The sequence below is a fragment of the Symphalangus syndactylus genome, chromosome 17, assembly GCF_028878055.3.
Source record: "Symphalangus syndactylus isolate Jambi chromosome 17, NHGRI_mSymSyn1-v2.1_pri, whole genome shotgun sequence".
Lineage (NCBI taxonomy): Eukaryota > Metazoa > Chordata > Mammalia > Primates > Hylobatidae > Symphalangus > Symphalangus syndactylus.
This window is the reverse complement of record NC_072439.2, coordinates 26,789,570-26,809,295: the sequence shown is the minus strand read 5'-3', so window position 1 is coordinate 26,809,295 and position 19,726 is coordinate 26,789,570. Positions and strand designations below refer to the sequence as shown.

Genomic DNA, 19,726 nt, shown 5'->3' with positions numbered 1-19,726 from the left:
TAGCATTACCTCATAGGCTCAAGTGATCATAAAACCTGAACCAAAAAGGAATAAAAATGAGAAGTAAATAATATTTGATTTGTAGGTCTTTTTATTTCAAAAATTCAGTGTATAATCAAGGCTTTGGACATAGCAAAAGAAAGTCATATATATCTTTTGATCTAGGATTTGTTAGAGTAGTTTAGATTCATATGCTGATACTGAGTCCATAAATGCATAAATCCCTGCTGATTCCATCTGGATGAGACCTTTGGCAGTGTCATCTTTCAGCGTTCACACTGAGATTGGTTGGGCTTCCTTTCAGAAGCAGTCTTCAAATTACTTTATATACTGAAGCCTATTATACTAACAAAGAATTTGCCAAATTAGTGTCACAGAATACTAAATGCTGATTTTGCAAAACTCCTCTCAATTAGAATCCCTGTGTGGAAGCCAGGCTACACCAAGCAAGGAAGCATTTGATTATTAGAAACTCACTGAACAAACTGTACCTATATTCATTCCTATTTCATAAACTACCTTAAAAATAGGCATGGAATAATGTGTTAGTTTTTTTTCTGTGAAAGTATATTAAGGCAAAATAAGGTCATTAAGTGCCTCAGTGCAGAACAAGCATAAAAGAAACAGGAGAGAGACTGCAGCCCACTGAGCAGGGCATTTTCTGTCTTCCATTTTATATGAAATAACTCTGGAGAATCTTGCACAAGAGCCAACCAAAGAAGGAAGGCATAGACCCTTCCTCTGAAGCAGCACCTCATGCAGTAACTGGCTTGTAATTCTCAATTTTCATGAATGAATGAATGAATGAACGGCTCTCCAACTGCATCTTCTACCACTCACTGTTTTTCTCCTTATGATTCTGCCACACTGGTTTCTTCCTGCTTTTCTTGTTCCTACCTCAGGGCCTTTGCACTTGCAGAACTCCCCACCAGGAATCTGTCTCCAATTTTCCTCCAGGTCTCTACTCTTATTTCACTTTTTAAAGATCCTTTCCTGATCACCCTAACCAAAGGAACTTCACATCCCCGACTTACCATCTTTCCTTTACCTTGTTCTGTTTCCCTTAGCAGCAGGCATCATTCTCTGATATTCTCTTTGTCATTTATTTTTTACTTGTTAATTGCCTGATTCCCTTTCTGCAGAAAGACAGCTTGGTGAGGGCAGAAGAATCTTGGCTGGTTGAGCCGCTGCTATATTCGTAGCGTTTAGAGCTATGCCTGGCACATACTAGATACTCAACTAATATTTGTTAAATGAGCGAATGAGAGACAGAAAAACTAGAGACAGAATGCTAATACAGAAAGACTGTAAATGTTCATTCTAGTTTAAGTTCTTAAGTTGGATACTCCCAATGGAGTTTCCTTAACATCCACAGAAATATCTAGTACCCTTTCAAAAGTCTTCCTTTTCAGCAGACTATTTCATGACTGAATCGTGCTGCGTCTTTCTACTTGATTCACAACATTACAAGGCCAACAGTGGCTTTTGGCTCCAGTGCACGATCTTCAATTTCCTGTTCAATCTGTGGCAAGGTTTAAGAACCAAAAGATGAGAGAGAGCCACTCATCAAATTAATAGTGCCAGTTTTATTTCCCTGATGTCTCTAGTGCATTCATGCTGGGGACAAGCCACTTAGACATCTCATTACTTTAATTTCCTCTTCTTTCAACTGTGGAATTAACTAATATGGCTATTAAGAGGATTAATGAGATGATGTTTTTATAATGCTGAAGGTGCTATATACATTTTTTTAAAACATAATTAAAATGCTATTTCCTTCTCGTCTCTCTCTTTCTCTTTCTTTTTCTGTTTCCAGCGCAGAGCCCAGGGTTTCATCTCCTTCCTCCCACAAATTACAGAAAATCACTGCCGTTGTGTAATTGCAGTTTAAACAGGCTTTGGAGGTATATGTCTGTTTTGTAAAGCACAGCTCTTCCCGCTTCTGGCACCAAATCTGATGACTATAATGAGATGTTGATAAACACGATAATGATAATGGCTTTGACAGCTTTATTCCTGAAGATGTCATTATCTGTGGGAACCATCAGACACCTAGGCCATACCTTAGTCATGGAAGCTGAGTGGATTCTAACCATTAAAGCTGCAATTATACAAACACTCCTGATGACTTTGCCCTTCTCATTATTTTTATCATTTGGGGAATCATCCAAGTCTTACATAAAAATATTTTTAACTCTGTCTGCTGAAGCACGCCTCTGTGGATCTTACACTTAATCTCTGCTGCCTTCACATCATGTTGCTTACTTATCAAGACAAGGAAGGTTATGTGCCAAAGAGTTTACCGTTTGCTAAAAATTCTGATAATCTTTGTGTTACCACTCAGAGTAGCACATGCAGGCATGGCATCCACTTTCTACAAGTGGGATTGTCAACAAAGATGCGAAGATAACATTTGCTGCCAGTGAGCTGTGGGAAAGCTGATAGGCACCCTGAGTGCTGGAGCCTGAACTTTCTCGGACACATTATAGAAAAGCAGTAAGCTTATCACCAACCTCCAGTAGGACAAGGTTGGGTTGTCTGTCTGCTGGTGTATCCTAGAACCTGACTTGCAGAATGCTGAACATCCGCTCTAGTTCCCCAGCATGTATACCTCTGAATCTTAGCTTCTTTAACACATCAAGTATCTTCCTGATTCAGGGGCTTCAAATATGTTTATTCCGTCTGCCTAGAACTCTGTTCTCCCAAATTTTTGAAAATGTAATTTCTGCTCATTGTTCTGGTGTATATACAACTTCCTCAGGGGAAGCCTCTCTGATCACCCAAACTAGATCAATGTATTAGTAAGTCTTGACTGCAAACAACAGAATACTCAACTAAAGTTGTCTTTAACACTGAGGACTTACGTTTCCTCACCTAACAAGAAGTCCATATGCAGACAGCTCTGGATTGACTCAGAGGTTCAAAGTTATGTTAGAGCCCTGGGTCTGCTTTTTGCCATTTTCATGGCTTTCCTTCATAATCACAAGAAGGCTACAACTGCTCCAGGAATCAGGTCCTCATGTAACAATAGCTAAAGTAGAAAAGAAGGGAAGGATTTTCTCTTCATGTTTCTCTCTTTATCAGGGAGGAAAATCTTTTCCAAAAGTGTCCCTGTATCTAGCAGACTTACACTCAAATAACACCGGATAGGATTTAGCCACATATCCATACCCCATACCTGCTGGGGAAAGTCAGGATCTGGCAGTTTTAGTCTCTAAAGAAGGTAAATTTTGTGGGCAAGGGAGAAGAGCTGTTGAGTAGGCAATCAGCAACACCGAGCAAAATAGGTTCTTTCATTTATATGTTCTCATAGCATCCTGTACCTTTCTTTTGTACCTCTTATAACAATTGTTCTTATGTAATTATCTGTGCTCAATTGTAAACTCCATGAGGACAGAATCTGTGGCCTACTTGTTCATCATTGTCCTCATTTCCCAACACAATGCCTGGCCCCATGACCAACTACATAATTTCTGGGACCCACACAAAATAACAATGAAGAGCTCCTTGCTTCAAAAAGCAGGAAAGTGTATTACAATATAAAGTGAATCCTCTCCACATTCACTCTCTTGACTTACTATGGTGCATTTGCTACTTAATATTGTCCTAAGAAAAGTTGAAATTGTAAACTTTTAGCATAAGTTTTTGTCATTTATCTCTATGTTGTATATTGCCAGATCTAAATGTAAATACACGTGCATTTAACTTGTGTGGAATCATCAAAATTATGGTTTGGATTTTGTAGCTCACACTTACGTGTGTATATTCTTAACAGAATAGTACAAATGCTGCACAAAATCAACTCAACTGTTTTAGTTCATATATATATATATATATATATATATTTTCAGTCTATCAATGCTATCTAATGAGTGTGGAATGATTGAAAGGAAAAGAAACTCTCCCTTCCTATATCATCATTTGTGGTGCAACAAAACTAAAAAAGAATATTGATAGGGTTCCTTGATTGTCTACTTCTTAGAATACCAATGCTTCCTTTTTGTGTTTGAAGCAAATTCTGGATTGAATGGAAAGTTCTGTCCCTTGGGGTCATCAGCACCACCACATACTCCGTCCTAGACATAACACACTTACCTTGTACTTATTTTGAGTCTCAATAAACTCCTACATATCATGGGTGTACTGGAATTTGAATACTCATGGGCATCACAAATGCTATAGGAAAATGGAGAAGCAAGAAATGAGGTAGACACACATGTTGTGTTGTCCCCTCTGTTCAGTCATATGCTCCGTTGTCCCATTAGACTTCACTTATACAACATATGTTCAACCATAAAATTATAAAGAAATTCAAGATGGTGACAACACCATGTTCAACCAACCACAGGGCCCTTCTGAGCATGGGACCCTCTATGACTACATGCATTCTACATCCATGAAGCTGGACTTGTCTGACCTATCCCTACATACTCAATAGTATTTGATGGGTGAATAAGTGAATGAAGGAATACATCTCTTTGCTCTGTTTTCTAATGATTTTCATATGTTTCTGACATGTCCTCTGAAATTCACTGCTCAGGTTCTCAAATCCTTTTCCTAATCATTGCACGAAGTTCAGGTAGAAGGCACACGAGGCTCTTGGTAGTTCAGGAATGAAGGAAGGGTGAAATGCTCAAAGAATGGGCCAGATAGGAGTCCTCTGGTCCTTAAAGATGGAGTCAACAGTCCATGATATAGGGCCCACAGGACGATGGGAAACTTGAAGTATTAGATAGGGTTCCCCAGAAAAACAGAACCAATAGGTATATTTATAATAGGTATATTTGTAATACCAATAGGTATATTTATAATAGTTAACGCCCATAATAATATATTTATTATATATTAATTATAAATTATAAATATATTAATAATATATTTATTATGGGCGTTAACTCATGCAACTTTGGAAGTTGGAAAGTCCTACAATCTGCCATCTGGAAGCTAGAGAACCAGGAAAACCAGAGCTGTAATTCAGTCTGAGTCTGAAGTCCTGGAACTAGGGGAGCCAATGGTATAACTCTAAGTTGAGAAGGCCTGAGAACTGGGGAAACAGAGAGGAGCTGGGGAGACCATTGGTGTAACTCCCAGAGCCTGAACACCCCTGAACCAGGAGCTCCGACGTCCAAGGACAGGAGAAGATAGATATTTCAGCTCAAGAAAAGACAGTAAATTCATCCCACCCCTGTCTTTTTGTTCTATCTTGGGCCTTCAGTGAATGGCATGATACTCACATTGGTGAAGGTGATCTTTACTCAGTCCACTAGTTCAAATGCTAATGTCTTCTGGAAACATACTCACAGACACACCCAGCAATAATGTTTTACCAGCTATCTGGACATCCCTTAGCCCAGTAAAGTTGACACATAAATTAACCATCACACTTGGGTTGGGGCATCTGGTCCTCAATGTCTGTAGGGGTTTAATTTCAGCACAATAGGAGACCTGAAGCAGGGCCAACCAACTGCACAACTAGTGCCAACTGTGTCAACCATAGTGTGAATGATGCTCCTGGTGTTGCGAAGCAGTGGACTGGGCTGGGCATTGTGGTTCTCTGTTATCAGAACCACAAAATTAACAGAGAACAAGAAAAGATCTATACAAGACTGGACTCCAGACAAGTGGACTAATGTTTTAAGTAGAATTCCAATCCATAGAGGAACCGCCATCTTAAACTTCAGATTGATACCAAAATCTGAGTATAAGAGCTTGGATTCATTGCATAGTGACAATTTAGTAAGAACACAGGTAATCCATACAAAGTTACATACAAATAAAAAAATAGTAAGCATGGGAGTTATAAACATTTCATACAGAGAGGTTTTATCTCCCCAACAAGAGTATAAAATTCTCAAGAGCAAGAAATATTTGGTTCTGGCTTCTTAGACAGAGTCAGCTAAATTTTCATACTGGTTTATTTACGCAGCTTTAAGCAAGCTATTAAGCCTCATTGAGGCTTTCTTCTTATCTATAAAATGAGAACAATAACACCTACCTCACAGGATTAATGTGATTGCTAACTGTAAACCACCTAGCACAGTGTCTGCCATATGATAATTCTCAAAAAAAAAAAGACATGGTCATTATTATTGTTTTAGTTTTCATATTCTCCAAGACACTTGTTGGCTTGACCACTTCAAAGCCTCATATTATGAAATCCTTAGAGAAAGTCTAGGCCAGAATATTTATTTTAATATCAAAAGGAAACACTAAAGACCATTATTCTGTTCAAAAACTTCTAACCGTACCACATTTTTGCAAAATTAATTCCTTGCCTCAACATTCAAACCATATAGAATATTGCCCTAATTTATCCTCATATTCTTACCTCCTCATAGGCCCTGTCCCAGTCAGTCTTGACTATCTTCTGCTCTCCTATGTATTACTCATGTCTTCCTGCCTTTGTTCATGCCACCAAGATGTTTGAACTTACCCTATTCACCATCCCCCAAGTGCTTCATGAAATTGGTCTTCATCCTCTAGACCTGCCTATAATCTCTACTTCTGTAGTGACTCACTTTTGCTTTTCCTATTTGATCCAGATGACTAACATACATGTTCATTTTTTAAAATAAATAAATTGGATTTGTGTCTTTTCCTAAAGTTAGAATTAGATACTTCCCTAACTCTCTGCTTATGAAAATATTCTTTCTTTTCAAACTGTCTACAATTCTGCATTCATTACTTTCAGAAGCACTAGAACCTTTTATTCTTTCTGCTTTGTGTAAAAAACTACTTCAGACTGTGGACATCTACATCGCCCCTGAAGTACAATGCTCACAAGGTATTCTTAGGCTTCAACATGTTTGAGAATTAACAAACTTTCCACATTTGAAAAGGAGGAATTTCTTTCCACAAAAATATTACTCCTCCACTAAGAGGGATCAAGTGGTGTTTTAAATTTCTAAGTATTTCTACAAAAGTTATATTTCACTATGTTTTCCAAATACCGAATTGTATTTCACACAGTCATCAGTGTACAAACATACTCCTAATCTCTTAATTTTTTTTAAAAAAAACAAACTACCTTGACTGTAAACTTATTGGAAGAGTTATTTCTAGTTAAGATCTCTACCTCCATATACCTAACCTACTCCAAATACGCTTCAATCCACACCATATTTCAAAGATTGTTCTGCTATGATCTCCATGTTGCTAACTCTATAGGTCACTTCTTTCTCCTCTTTCAGCAAGAATCAACACAATTGCCTGCTCCATCCTTCTTGAAATGTCTTCCTTTTTTTGCTTTCATAACATCATACTTTTTTGGTTCTCTTTTTACCTCACAGAGCTGATAATTCCTCTTCTCCTGAACTCTAAATGTTGGAGTGAACTAGGGCTATGTCCAAAACCCACTCAGATCTCATCTATATAAGAGGCAAATCAAATCTTGGTTGTGAAATTTAAGTCCTTGAACCTGTACATCCACGGCCAACTTGACATCTTCAATTAGATGTTGCAGAAATAACATGGTCAAAACAACTCCTGACTCACAGCTCTCCCTGGTCTTATTTTCCACCAGCTTTACCCATCCAAGCAAGAGGTACCACCATCCACCTAATTCCTCAAACCAAAAATGTATAACTTAACTTGAACCTTTATCTACTTTACTCCCCATCTGCACTCCATCTATTGGTCCTGTCATCTCTATCACCTATAATTGTTCGTTTCTCCACTCATCCATTTCACCACATCCCTAGTATAAGCCACCATCCCTTCACACCTGTTCTTACAGCCACATCTCCCCCACGGGGATTCCTTCTTCCTTTCTTGTACCTTGCTCTCCTACAGAATATTCTTCACAATATTTTCTTTTAAAAATATGTGATCTTTTAAAATGTACATCAGTGCATGATCTTATAAAAATGTATCTAAGATTGAGTCACCCCCAATTCTTATCCTACCTGAAAACCTCTGGGTGGCTTTTAATCACATTTAAAATAAGACCTGAGCTCTTACAATAGTTGGCAAAGCCCTCCATAATTCAGCCCTGCTTATGTTTCTGATCTTATCTCTTACCACTCTTCCCTTGCCCACTCCTCTCCAGCCATAGAATTAGTTTTCAAACACACTGAGATTATTCCAACTCAAAGGCCTTTGCACTAGCATTTTTCTCTGCTGAAATATTCTTCCAATTGTTCTTCGTATAATGGTATACTGCTTCTCATTTAACTCTCGAGTTTCATCTCCTCCTAGAGACCCTTGGTGACCACTCAATCTACAGGAGCTCCTCCTCACTAATATCTTTCCGTCCCATCACCCTAATCGTTATCATATCCAACACTTCTTTCTTTTCCTTCCTACATTCTTTCCTTTCCTTCTCTTTCTCTATCCGATTTTTATACTCTTGCTCAAATCCTGTCTCAGAATGTGCTATGGTTTGAATATGTCCCTCAAAGTTCATGTGTTAGAAACTTAATCCTCAACGCAGTGTTGAGAGGTGGGTCCTTCAAGAGGTGATTAGGTCATGAGGGCTCTGCCCTCATGAATGGATTAAGGCTGATGGGCTTCTGATAAAAGAGTGAGTTTGACCCCATTTCTCTCACATGCATGTGCTCGCTTGCTTTTCTGCCTCCTGCTATGGCACGATGCAGCAAGAAGGCCCTCAACACATGTGGGCTCCTCAACCTTGGATCTAGACTTAAGAAATAAATCTCTGTTCATGATGAATTACTCAGTCTCAGGTCAATAGCAGCACAAAATAGACTAAGACAGAAAGTTTCGTGTGAGCAAGGGTCCTCGTATGTCTTGATCACTGCTACATACATGGCCCATAAACTGTCCCTGACACATAGAGGGTCAGTATTACTATGTTTATGATCACACACACACACACACACACACACACACACACACACACACACCCCTTACTGGACTATCAGGGTATCCAAGACTTGTGATTCTGCTATTATGGTGCAGGAACAGACAAGTGAAGATAAGAATTCAGAACTCAGGCCTGCAGTTACCAGCCTGATGGGCAGTGGCTCTGAGCCATGTTAAGTTTATGAAGAATCCAGCAAGGGAAAGGAATACATGATCACAGTCTTCAGGAATGTAATGGAATGATTTTTTTCTTTTCCCCAAACAGCCATAGGGGCTGCCCTCCAAAGAAAGCAGGAAATCATGATACTAGGGACATTCCACTCTCTGGGTGGTGAGGCGAGTGTCTGAATCTCTCTTTCACCCACTCACCCCCACCTGAGGCCTAGGTTATTTCTATATTAAAGTCAGCAGCTCTGACCATTATCAACCTGCTTTGCATTCTTCATTCTCCTCTTGATCGTTTTTTCAACAAAGCTTCAATAAAGTAGTATAAAAGAAAAGGAATGTATTCCCAGTCAAGCAATGACTGGAAAGAATTCAGAAATACCAAGAGACAAGCAGGCAGGCAATTTCAGAAAACACAAAACCAGGAAAAATGATGAAGAAAAATATATCCACTTGAATGTAGATTAAAAAAAAAGAACTCTTCAAACCCCATGAAACCTTCAATCTTTAAAAATGTTCCCTTAGACTTGACCAGTATTTGAGGACATCAATCAAATCTCCTCTTTAACTCCTGAAGCAGAGAAACACATCACTTCTCTTAAAAGAAGCTTTCTGGGTATGGATTGGTATCTTTCAGAAAATATACGGGTAAGGCTCAGATCTGCTTTTTGATTTTTCACTCACTCAAGGGAAATTTTCTGAAATGTTTTATTTATACGGGGCGCATTTACCAAATGCTCCCGTGGGGTGGGAGACTAGCTTTAAAAAATATTAAATACTTGGAAACCAATTAAGGCAAGGTTGCCAGTTTCCCAATCTTTTTTTTTTTTTTAAGGCAGAGTCTCACTCTGTCGCCTAGGCTGGAGTACAGTTCTGTGATCACAGCTCACTGCAGCCTTGACCTCCCACCACAGCCTTCTGAGTAGCTAAGACCACAGGTGCACACCACCACGCCTGCGTAATTTTTGTATTTTGCCATGCTGCCCAGGCTGGTCTCAAACTCCTGCACTCAAGTGATCCACCCGTCTTGGCCTCCCAAAGTGCTGGGATTGCAGGCGTGAGCCACTATGCCCAGCCTCTGTTTTTCTTTTTCTCTTTTTTTTTTTTTAGAGATGGAGTCTCGCTCTGTTGCCCAGGCTGGAGTGCAGTGGCGTGATCTCGGCTCACTGCAACCTCCGCCTCCTGAGTTCAACCAATTCTCCTGCCTCAGCCTCCTGAGTAGCTGGGACTACAGGCACCTACCACCACGCCCGGCTAATTTTTTTTGTATTTTAGTAGAGACGGGGTTTCACTCCAATATTTTTAAGTTGATAAATAGTAAATAAGAGAAACTGATAAATACATAAAATATCACTTCCTATAGTTTCTTTTTTACAAAATGCAAATGCTCTGACATTTTACCTGTATGCTTCCCCACAAATTAATTTACTTAAAATATGCTTCTAGAAAAAGGCAGTATTTTACCAAAATGAGGAATAAAACAACATAGTATATTTATGAATATACTTGTACATTTCCATCCTCTATAATTTAAAAGCCAGTAAAATAAGCACCGTAAATATAAGAAATGATATTCAGTTGTTTAATAAAAAACACAAAGGGGTCTCAATATATGGTATTGAACAGCTAGTTTGACAACAATGAGATTTTTTCAGTATCTGTTCATTGTGTTTTATGGATATTCCTCTTCCACTATTTACTTATATTTATAATATTTATATATTATATTTTATAAGTAATATTACTTATATTTCTATCACCTCTAATTGAAAATCGTGTATATTCTGAAAAATAAGACCAAATATTTAAGTACTAATATTAAGTTATTATTTTGCTCAGAATCCTCAATATTCAAAATGTTATTTAGCATATTTACATTCACCAAGGGGAAAAATGAACATTTGATTTGGATAGTCTTTTATTTATTTTGCTTGTTTGCTTTTTCTCTTATGACAGATGGTTTTAACACAGAGGGAATAAAAACAGGATTCTTGCTCATCAAGGGATCATCTGTTTCTGGTGTGTAGTCCTCACCTGTAAAGCACAATCCAATGTTGCAGCATCACAGCTTGTTATTGTAAAAATATGAGTTCTGATATGGTCTCCTGACACCATGTACAACTACACTTTTTGCTGCACTGGGTCATATTTTTAGTCACTATGTCAAGGCTCACTCACGTGCACCCTACTGAGTTGTCTCACCAGGTGGGTAGCCAACAGTGTTAACGGTAGATACCAGAAAGCAAAGCTCACTCCTAAAATACCCGACAAGTATTTTTTCAAAATTATTTAGCTTATGTGTTTATCATTGGCCAACACCAGTCAATTGCCTTACCTCTGTTTGAGTCAAAGCCAAAGGAACATATTCAAAGATTCCCCCACAAGAGCAATGATAACATAATGATCAAGCCCAAATTTAGAAAGGAAAATCAAGACCGGGCATGGTGGCTCACACCTGTAATCCCAGCACTTTGGGAGGCTGAGGTGAGCGGGTCACATGAGGTCAGAAGTTTGAGACCAGTCTGGCCAACACGGTGAAACCCTGTCTCTACTAAAAATACAAAAATTAGCCGGGTGTGGTGGCGAGTGCCTGTATTCCCAACTACTCGGGAAGCTGAGGCACGAGAATTGCTTGAACCTGGGAGGTGGAGGTTGCAGTGAGCTGAGATTGTGCTACTGCACTCCAGCCTGGGTGACAGAGTGAGATAAGTGGTTTTTGTAGTTTTTTAATACAATTTTAATTTTGGAATGTTTTAGATTTTCAGGAAAGTTGCAAAGATAGCACAGAGAAGTTTTGTGTAAACTGTATCCAGTTTCCCCATTGTTAATTAACATCTTTCATTAATACGGCACATGTGTCACAACTAATAAACTAGTATTACTACATTGCTATTAAGTCTGTATTTTATTCAGATTTCTTTTATTTTATCCTAATGCCCTTTTTCTTTTTTAAGATTCTATCTGGGATATCACACTGACATTAAGTTGTTGTGTCTCCTTAAACTCTTTTTTTTTTTTTTTTTGTTTGAGATGGAATTTCACTCTTATTACCCAGGCTGGAGTGCACTGGCATGAGATTAGCTCACTGCAACCTCCGTCTCCTGGGTTTAAGCTCTTCTCCTGCCTCAGCCTCCCAAGTAGCGGGGATTACAGGCATCCACCACCACACCCAGCTATTTTTGTGTATGTGTATTTTTAGTAGAGACAGGGTTTTAGCATGTTGGCCAGGCTGTTCTCAAACTCCTGACCTCAGGTGATCTGCCCATCTTGGCCCCTCAAAGTGCTGGGATTACAGGCATGAGTCACTGAGCTCGGCCGTTAAACTCCTCTTGACTGTGACATTTTCTCGAACTTTCCTTGTTTTTGATGGCCTTGACAGTTTTGAGGAGTACTGGGCAGGTATTTTGGAGACTGTTCCTCCATTTGGTTTTGTCTTAAGTTTTTCTCATGATTAAACATGGTTTATGGGTTTGGGGGGAGAAAGGCCATAGAGTTACAGTGCCACTTTTATCACATCATCCCATCATCATGACTTGTCACTGTAGATGTTAACCTTGATTCACTGGCTGAGGTAGTGTTTTACATATTTCTCCACTGTAAAACTACTTTTTTCCTTCCTTTACACAATTGGCTCTGGAAGGAAGTTACCACGTGCAGGCCATATTTAAGGAGGGAGGAGTTATGCTCTATCTCTTTGAGAAAGGGATATCAATAAGTTATTTGGCATTCTTTTGCACAAGAGATTTGTTTGTTTTCCTCATATTTATTCTATATTCAATTATTCATTTATATGATTATCGACTCATGGATATTTATAGTATGCTTTGGGTTATAATCCAATACAATGGTATCCATTTTGTTGTCAAATTATTCCAGGCTGGGCCTTTAGAAGCTCTTCCTGTTGGCTCCTGTGTCCTTTTGACATGTAATCCTTGTTTTGTTTTTTGAGCAATTCCTTAATTTCTGGTGCTACAAGATGCTCCAGGTTCATATTTTATACTTCTTGTCTCAGCCCTAGAATCAGCCATTTATCCAAGGGAGCACTAGTTCCTTTTATAGAGAATTATAACAGAATGTTTTATATTTTAAATCAGGTCTAAACCTTGATTTTTTCTCACTAACTTTGGGCAGAGAAATTACATTTGATTTACATGGCTTAAGACTCACAAAACTTTGGGCCAAATGCCAAAGGTTTAGACCTAGATAAAACCATGAAGTAAGGTCAAGTGTGTGTTCAGCCCCCAAGCTTCATTCCTCTTTTCCCGATATGATGTCTCAGTCCTCCCCACACCTTGTCTTTAAAGTCCTTTTCCTAAGAAATCCCTAATTCCACTTCCATAATCAAGACACTCTCCCAAGCATAACATTCTGCCCCCTTTCTCATTCCTACGCACACAAAAGCCGTCAGGCTGTCTACCTTCCCATCTGCTATCCCTCAGAGCACTGGAAGCTCTTATGTGCATGCCCAAGAAACACATTGCACACCTAAGTTTAGACAGTGAGGCTGATAAGGAGAAAAAATGATTTGAGAGTCAAAGAATCTTAAAACATAACGTACAGTAGGCTGGGCGTGGTGGCTCACGCCTGTAATCCCAGCACTTTGGGAGGCCGAGGCAGGTGGGTCACAAGGTCAGGAGATTGAGACCATCCTGGCTAACACAGTGAAACCCTGTCTCTACTAAAAATACAAAAAATTAGCCAGGCGTGGCGGCGGGCGCCTGTAGTCCCAGCTCCTGGGGAGGCTGAGGCAGGAGAATGGCGTGAACCCGGGAAGCGGAGCTTGCAGTGAGCTGAGATCATGCTGCTGCACTCCAGCCTGGGCGACAGAGCGAGACACTGTCTCAAACAAAACAAAACAAAACAAAACAAAACAAAACAAAACAAAACAAAGCAAAACCATAACATACAGTATTCACTTTCTATCCACTGGGCCAGTCCTGGCATCTGGCGAGGGTAGCCCTCAGTGCCCCATCACCTTGAGAATTCAGAACTAGTTTTCAGGGAAATAAGGTATTCCCAAGTTTCACATACAGTTCTGGAATTTATACCATTCTGATTATGTGTTTGTACCATTAACAGTGTCAGCAACCATTTATTTACTTACTAAGTACCACCCACTGAATTGGTTGCCATACTGGAACAAATTGTGAACGTCCCCAAATTCTCTTTGCCCAGCATTATTCCTGGGTATTTGGTTGCTCACTCAAAAGAGGGTCCAGCCTCATCTCTTGACACAGCCAGGTATCAATCTCCCCTGAGGTAAGGCTGAGTTCTGATATGGCTGTGGCAGCCCCAGTGGCAAGACCCAACCTCATCAGATCCATGGAGGTGCTGGTTTCTCACACCACTTTCAGGTTCAGAAGGTTCATGACAGGATATGGGATCTGCCTTCCCCAGTAACAGCCCAGAAGGACATGGTGACACAACTAAAAGTGCACAGGAGTTAATGCGGATTGAAGATTTACTAATACGAGGCAGAAAACCACAGAGAGCCAGTAGATAAATCCCTCTTCCTTCCTTCCCTTGATGGACAATTCTGCCCACGTGCAGGTGCCCTGTACAACCAGTTGTTTTCTCCTGAAGCTATGGCCACATTGATTACACACCATCTATATTTTCTTTCCCTCCTTCTTTTCCCCATTTATCCTTTTTCTTTACTTTCTCTGTCCTGGGATTGTATCCTCCAATAAATTGTTAGTATACAAGCTTGTCTCAGGCTCTAATTCATAGGGAATCTGGGCTAAGTACACTATATATTATTCTTTCTCATCATCACGTCCACCCTGGAAAGATAGTATTATTATCTTCATTCTACAGTGAGGAAACAGCCTCAGAGAGGTGTGCTTGCCCAAATTCACACAACTCACAAGCAAAGAGTTGGAATGTGAATCTAGGTCTTTTTGACTCTAAAGACTGTACTCCTAACCACCATGGTATATACTGTCTCTTGCCATGTGTTTTGGAAACAGGCTTTTAGCCTAGTAAAGTGTTCACAGAAGGCTGGTACCCAAGGAGTTAAATGGCCTTATAATAGATAAAATTTCTAAGCACTTACAATGTAACAGGAATTCTTTAAAAACCTCTGTGTGTATTAACTCATTGAATCTTCACACAAATCTTACGAAGGAACTATTATTATACCTGCTTTACATATGAGGCACAGAGAAGTTTTATAACTTGCCAAGGGTCTCTCAGCTACTGTATGGCGTGACCATGGCGGGCTTAGTCAGTCAGTCTGAGGAGGTCATGCTCTCATATGCTTCTCCAGAAAGAGTGAAGGGAATCATCATGGCACAAGAACAGCAACCCACCAGCAGCACCCTCGTTTGCGTCTCTGGGCATTCCAGGGAGTAGGACACATAGCACTGACAAGTGCCCTGTAGATCAGCCCCTGGGTGGATTAGTACAAGCTGTACCTGGAAGTAAGTGTTTCTGGTGTGTCTGCCATAGATAAAAGAAGGTTTGGGGTTAAAAAGGAATTTCAGAAGAAGAGGCATTATATTTTTTTAAAGGGTGGAGGTAAATTCATGGTACACATGAGGTTGGCTTGTGTAAACCATTTGAAGACAGTAAACTGTGCTAAAAGGAACTATGGAATAACAGGATAAACATGTAAGAGCAGCATTAAGGGTGAACTTGTGGAGAGTTAATCCTAACTGTAGGGGATTCTGAACTTCAACTTGATTTTTAAAAATAATTACAGGGAAACGCTTCTATAAGGGAAGTTACGGAATCCAAAAGATTCTTCAACATGAGAAAGTCTGCAGTTATACAGGGTCATAGACTGTAGAGCTGGAAGAGACCGTGGAACTGTCTTATAGAAGGCTGTATAGACAGTAAGTAGTTAAGGGTTCATGCTTTGGAATGGAGTCAGAGAGCCTGCATTTGATTCGTGATCCCACAATTTTAGCTCTATGAACCTGCCCAAACAATTCATCTCCCTCAGTCTTTTATTCTTTTTCTATATAAATGATTTAATTATAGGTATTACACAAGTATAGGGTGACATGAGAGTTAATTAAGCTAATGTATATGATGTGCTTAATGTCTACCATAAAGTAGTCCATAAATGTTAACTATTATTATCTAGCCATCAATGAAGTATATGAAGCCTGTAGAGGTCATGTGATTTTTCCAAGCAACTGGTTAAAATTCAGGACCTTGACTCTGGGTTTCCATTTCTAGACTGCGGGATATACAAAGATTTGTTAAAACAAAGTCCCTAAACTTAAGGAGCTAGAGAATGAGTATGGTATACAAGAAAGAGTACAGACTTTTGTGATAAAAACTAGGTTAAAACTCTGGACTTGTTCCCTGTCGCTATCTTATCTGTGCCAGGTATTTGGATTGTTTGTAGTTTCATCTTCTTCCTTGATAAAATCAATTTATGATGTTACTGTATATCTCATGTACCTATTTAACAATAAATTGAGGGGCTTTATGTAGTAAGGCCTAAAGCATAGGATGAAAGAGAAAGGGGAAGCAATAAATTATCAGTATCTTACAGGTATCAATGAGACATTCATTGTTCCATCATTAATCTTGCATTGATCTATGCTGGCAGGGCCTTCCTAAATAATGCATATGGCCCGGGTCAACTCATCCAGTGTGGCCAGTCATGCCCAAGGTCATTGCAGTTGGAAAGAAACTAAATTGCTGGTGTCTTCTAAGACCTTTGGGATATTATTAAAGACAGAAATTTTAAAATTGAAGTTTTTTTTTTAATTATGAAAAACTTTACACATATGCCAAAATAGAGGGCCTTGAATTCATCACTCAGATACAACAATCATAAATTTTTGTTTCACCTGTACTCCCACTATACTAGATTAAATCCCAGATCATATATAATAACACTGAATTTTAGTGGTGTTCAGAAAACAGGGTTGATAACGTTTGGCTGTGTCTCCACCCGAATCTCACCTTGAATTGTAATAATCCCCACATGTCAAGGATGGGGCCAGGTGGAAGATAATTGAATCATGGGGTGGTTCCCCCCATACTGTTCTCGTGGTAGTGAATAAGTCTCACGAGATCTGATGGTTTTATAAATGGGAGTTCCCCTGTACAAGCTTTCTTGACTGCCACCATGTAAGACGTGACTTTGCTCCTCCAGCACCATGATTGTGAGGCCTCCCTAGCCATGTGGAACTGTGAGTAAATTAAACCTCTTTCCTTTATAAATTACCCAGTCTCGGGTATGTCTTTATTAGCAGCATGAGAATAGACTAACACAAGGGTTCAGGTGCAGCATTCCATACCTCCCTCCTGGTACCAGGCCAGGGAGTTTCCCCAGTTGTACAACCCAAGGGATGGTAATGGTTAAATTGTTGATCGCCTCTGAGAAGCTCCTTCTTCTCTGGTCCCTTCAGAACCAAAGTCTACCTCTCCTTCAGTGCTGTAATCGAGGTTTTCATGACACTCTGAGGCACAGTAATTTTTCTGAAACTCTCTAGGATCCATGTCTACTTCCTTATGTACCCAAAGCATTCACTCTCTCCAACTCAAACCTGGGAACTGGGATATAGGGTTCCTCTCTTGGATAGCCATCTAGGTCACTGCTCTCCCTGCTTCTCTCCTGGCCTTCTTTCTTCCCCCTTTGCCTTTTAAAGAGTGGGTGAGTGGAAAGAGGGGTTGTTAATGAAGGGAAGACCTGCTCTATTTCATGAAGCCTGTCCCAAATATCCTATCAATCCTGCAGTTCACAGAATTTCCAGTCTATCAGGAGAGTCTCCTCAGCTATTTTCTCCTTTTCGATCCATCATATCTTTCCCCAGTGGCAAGGAGTTCAGGACCTATTATCTCTGCCAATGGAGTGGGAAATATGAGGAGAAAGGAAAAAATGAATATTTCAAAAATGTTGTCCTGCCAAAGATGGGTTTAAAATTCTGTGACAGAAAGAAAGCCAGCGTAGCAATGTTCAGAGCCCTGCAAGATACAGGTGGTAATACAGGGACATGTAGTCTGAAGCAGATAGACCTAGATTGTAATCTTTTTTTACAATTCAAGGTATTTTGTGTCACTCCCTTAGTTTTCTCATCTATATAATGGGGATGCTAACACCTACTTAAATATGTGATTTTTTTTTTACATTGAAAATGGTTTTATTTTACCTGCAAATAATGAACAGATGTTCTACGCATAAATTCTACTTCCCAAAAAACAATTAGAAGCTTTTTAAAAGAAAACCACACAATACATTTTAAAAGGCACTGGGATTCCTCTGCTTCTCGGTCATTGCTAGGCTAGAAAAATGAAGTCTGTTCTACCAGGAATCACAAGTTAGAACTGAGTATTCTCCAAAGTGGAAATTACAGGGTATAGTGCCATTTCAGGCAGAGACTATTCAGCTCTCATTTACAATATCCACCATTACCTATCAGAATGGCTAAACCAGGTAACCAGGTCAAAACAGTCCAATATAATTAGGCCCCATCAAACGATGCCATTATGCTGTTCTAAGATGCTAATAAACCAAAACAGGAAATACTGAAGTCAAAATAAAAGATATTCAACTCTGTCATACAAATCGTTGGTTCCTTGTTGTATCCCCCTGATTCCATAACAATAAATGAAATATTTTATTGCAAAGAATATTTTATATCTCGCTAGCCATGAATCTTTGTCATTAGTTACCATATAAATGCTGCCTTGTGACATTATCCAAATGGCTGACCATTTTACGCCCACAATTCACTTTTATAGTTATAAACAGAATTTTCATGATTTACATAACTACATCTATCAGTGAAGATTTAACATGGAGATGCAATCTAACATTTATAATAACTGATGTTTTGTAGACAGTAATGTAGGAAATATATATTTTAATCACTTTTCATTTAAGTGACCTTACGTAAAAAAAACAAACAAACAATAATTTAGCAGTTCCAAATCTCCAAAGGACATTTTCAAGTGTACACATAGAAATAGTTACAGTGAGGTTTTTAAGAAGCATCTTCCATGTCCACATCCTGTTATCATTGCTGTACCATTTTCTCTTCCGGCTGCTTTCTTTGCCTGCCAGAGGGGCTTCAATAAGATGGATGTTTTGCTTTACTTCTTTGATACATCCTGAACTTTCTGTCGCTCTGTTTTTCTTCAATCTGTTCATCGTAAAGTTAGCTTGGCGTTTCTGTTTGATCTCTTCAACTCTCTTCATTGCATCAATAGTTTTATTCCATAGCTCTCACTGGTATTTGATAGGTTCATTTCTACATTTTTCATATTTAAATGAATTATCCACTGTAAGCTTTTCACCAGCTGCTTTCTGGAATGCTTTAGTCCACATGACCTTGCGAGAATTGTGCTTCTTTTTAAAGTTTTAATGACATTTAGATTTACAAAATCTGAACACCTTGCAATCGTTGTGGACGAACATCATGCCGTGGCCAGGGTGAATGGGCCCCAAATAGAAATAACACTTCTCCATACACATGTTGAACCTGCATGGATCCCCACTGACCAAACACCAAGCTTGAGAGGTGGGACATGTGTGACTTTTTAGGAGACAAAATGATGTGCTAATCTCAGTGCTTGTTACAGTGCTTGTTACACCTAAATAACATTAGGTATTATTATTATTTCTATCACTCATTTTCTTATTGAAAATGAGAATGAATTCTCACTAATGTCATAAGGGAATATTTCTTAGGGAGGGTGGACTCAAATTGGGTCTTGAAGGGTATGGACATCTTCTGTAGGTAAGTATGGGGGTATATTGCAGTGAGAGCATTCT

The 19,726-nt window shown here is 39.2% G+C and overlaps 1 long non-coding RNA gene and 1 pseudogene across 1 annotated transcript in view; both read right to left on the bottom strand.

Annotated features, from left to right (window-relative positions):
- The window catches only part of LOC134733040 (uncharacterized), a 133,059-nt gene that overhangs the window by 25,490 nt on the left and 87,843 nt on the right, over positions 1–19,726 (bottom strand). The gene's annotated exons all lie outside the window — the stretch shown is intronic.
- Positions 18,936–19,426, bottom strand: LOC129466338 (probable ribosome biogenesis protein RLP24; annotated as a pseudogene).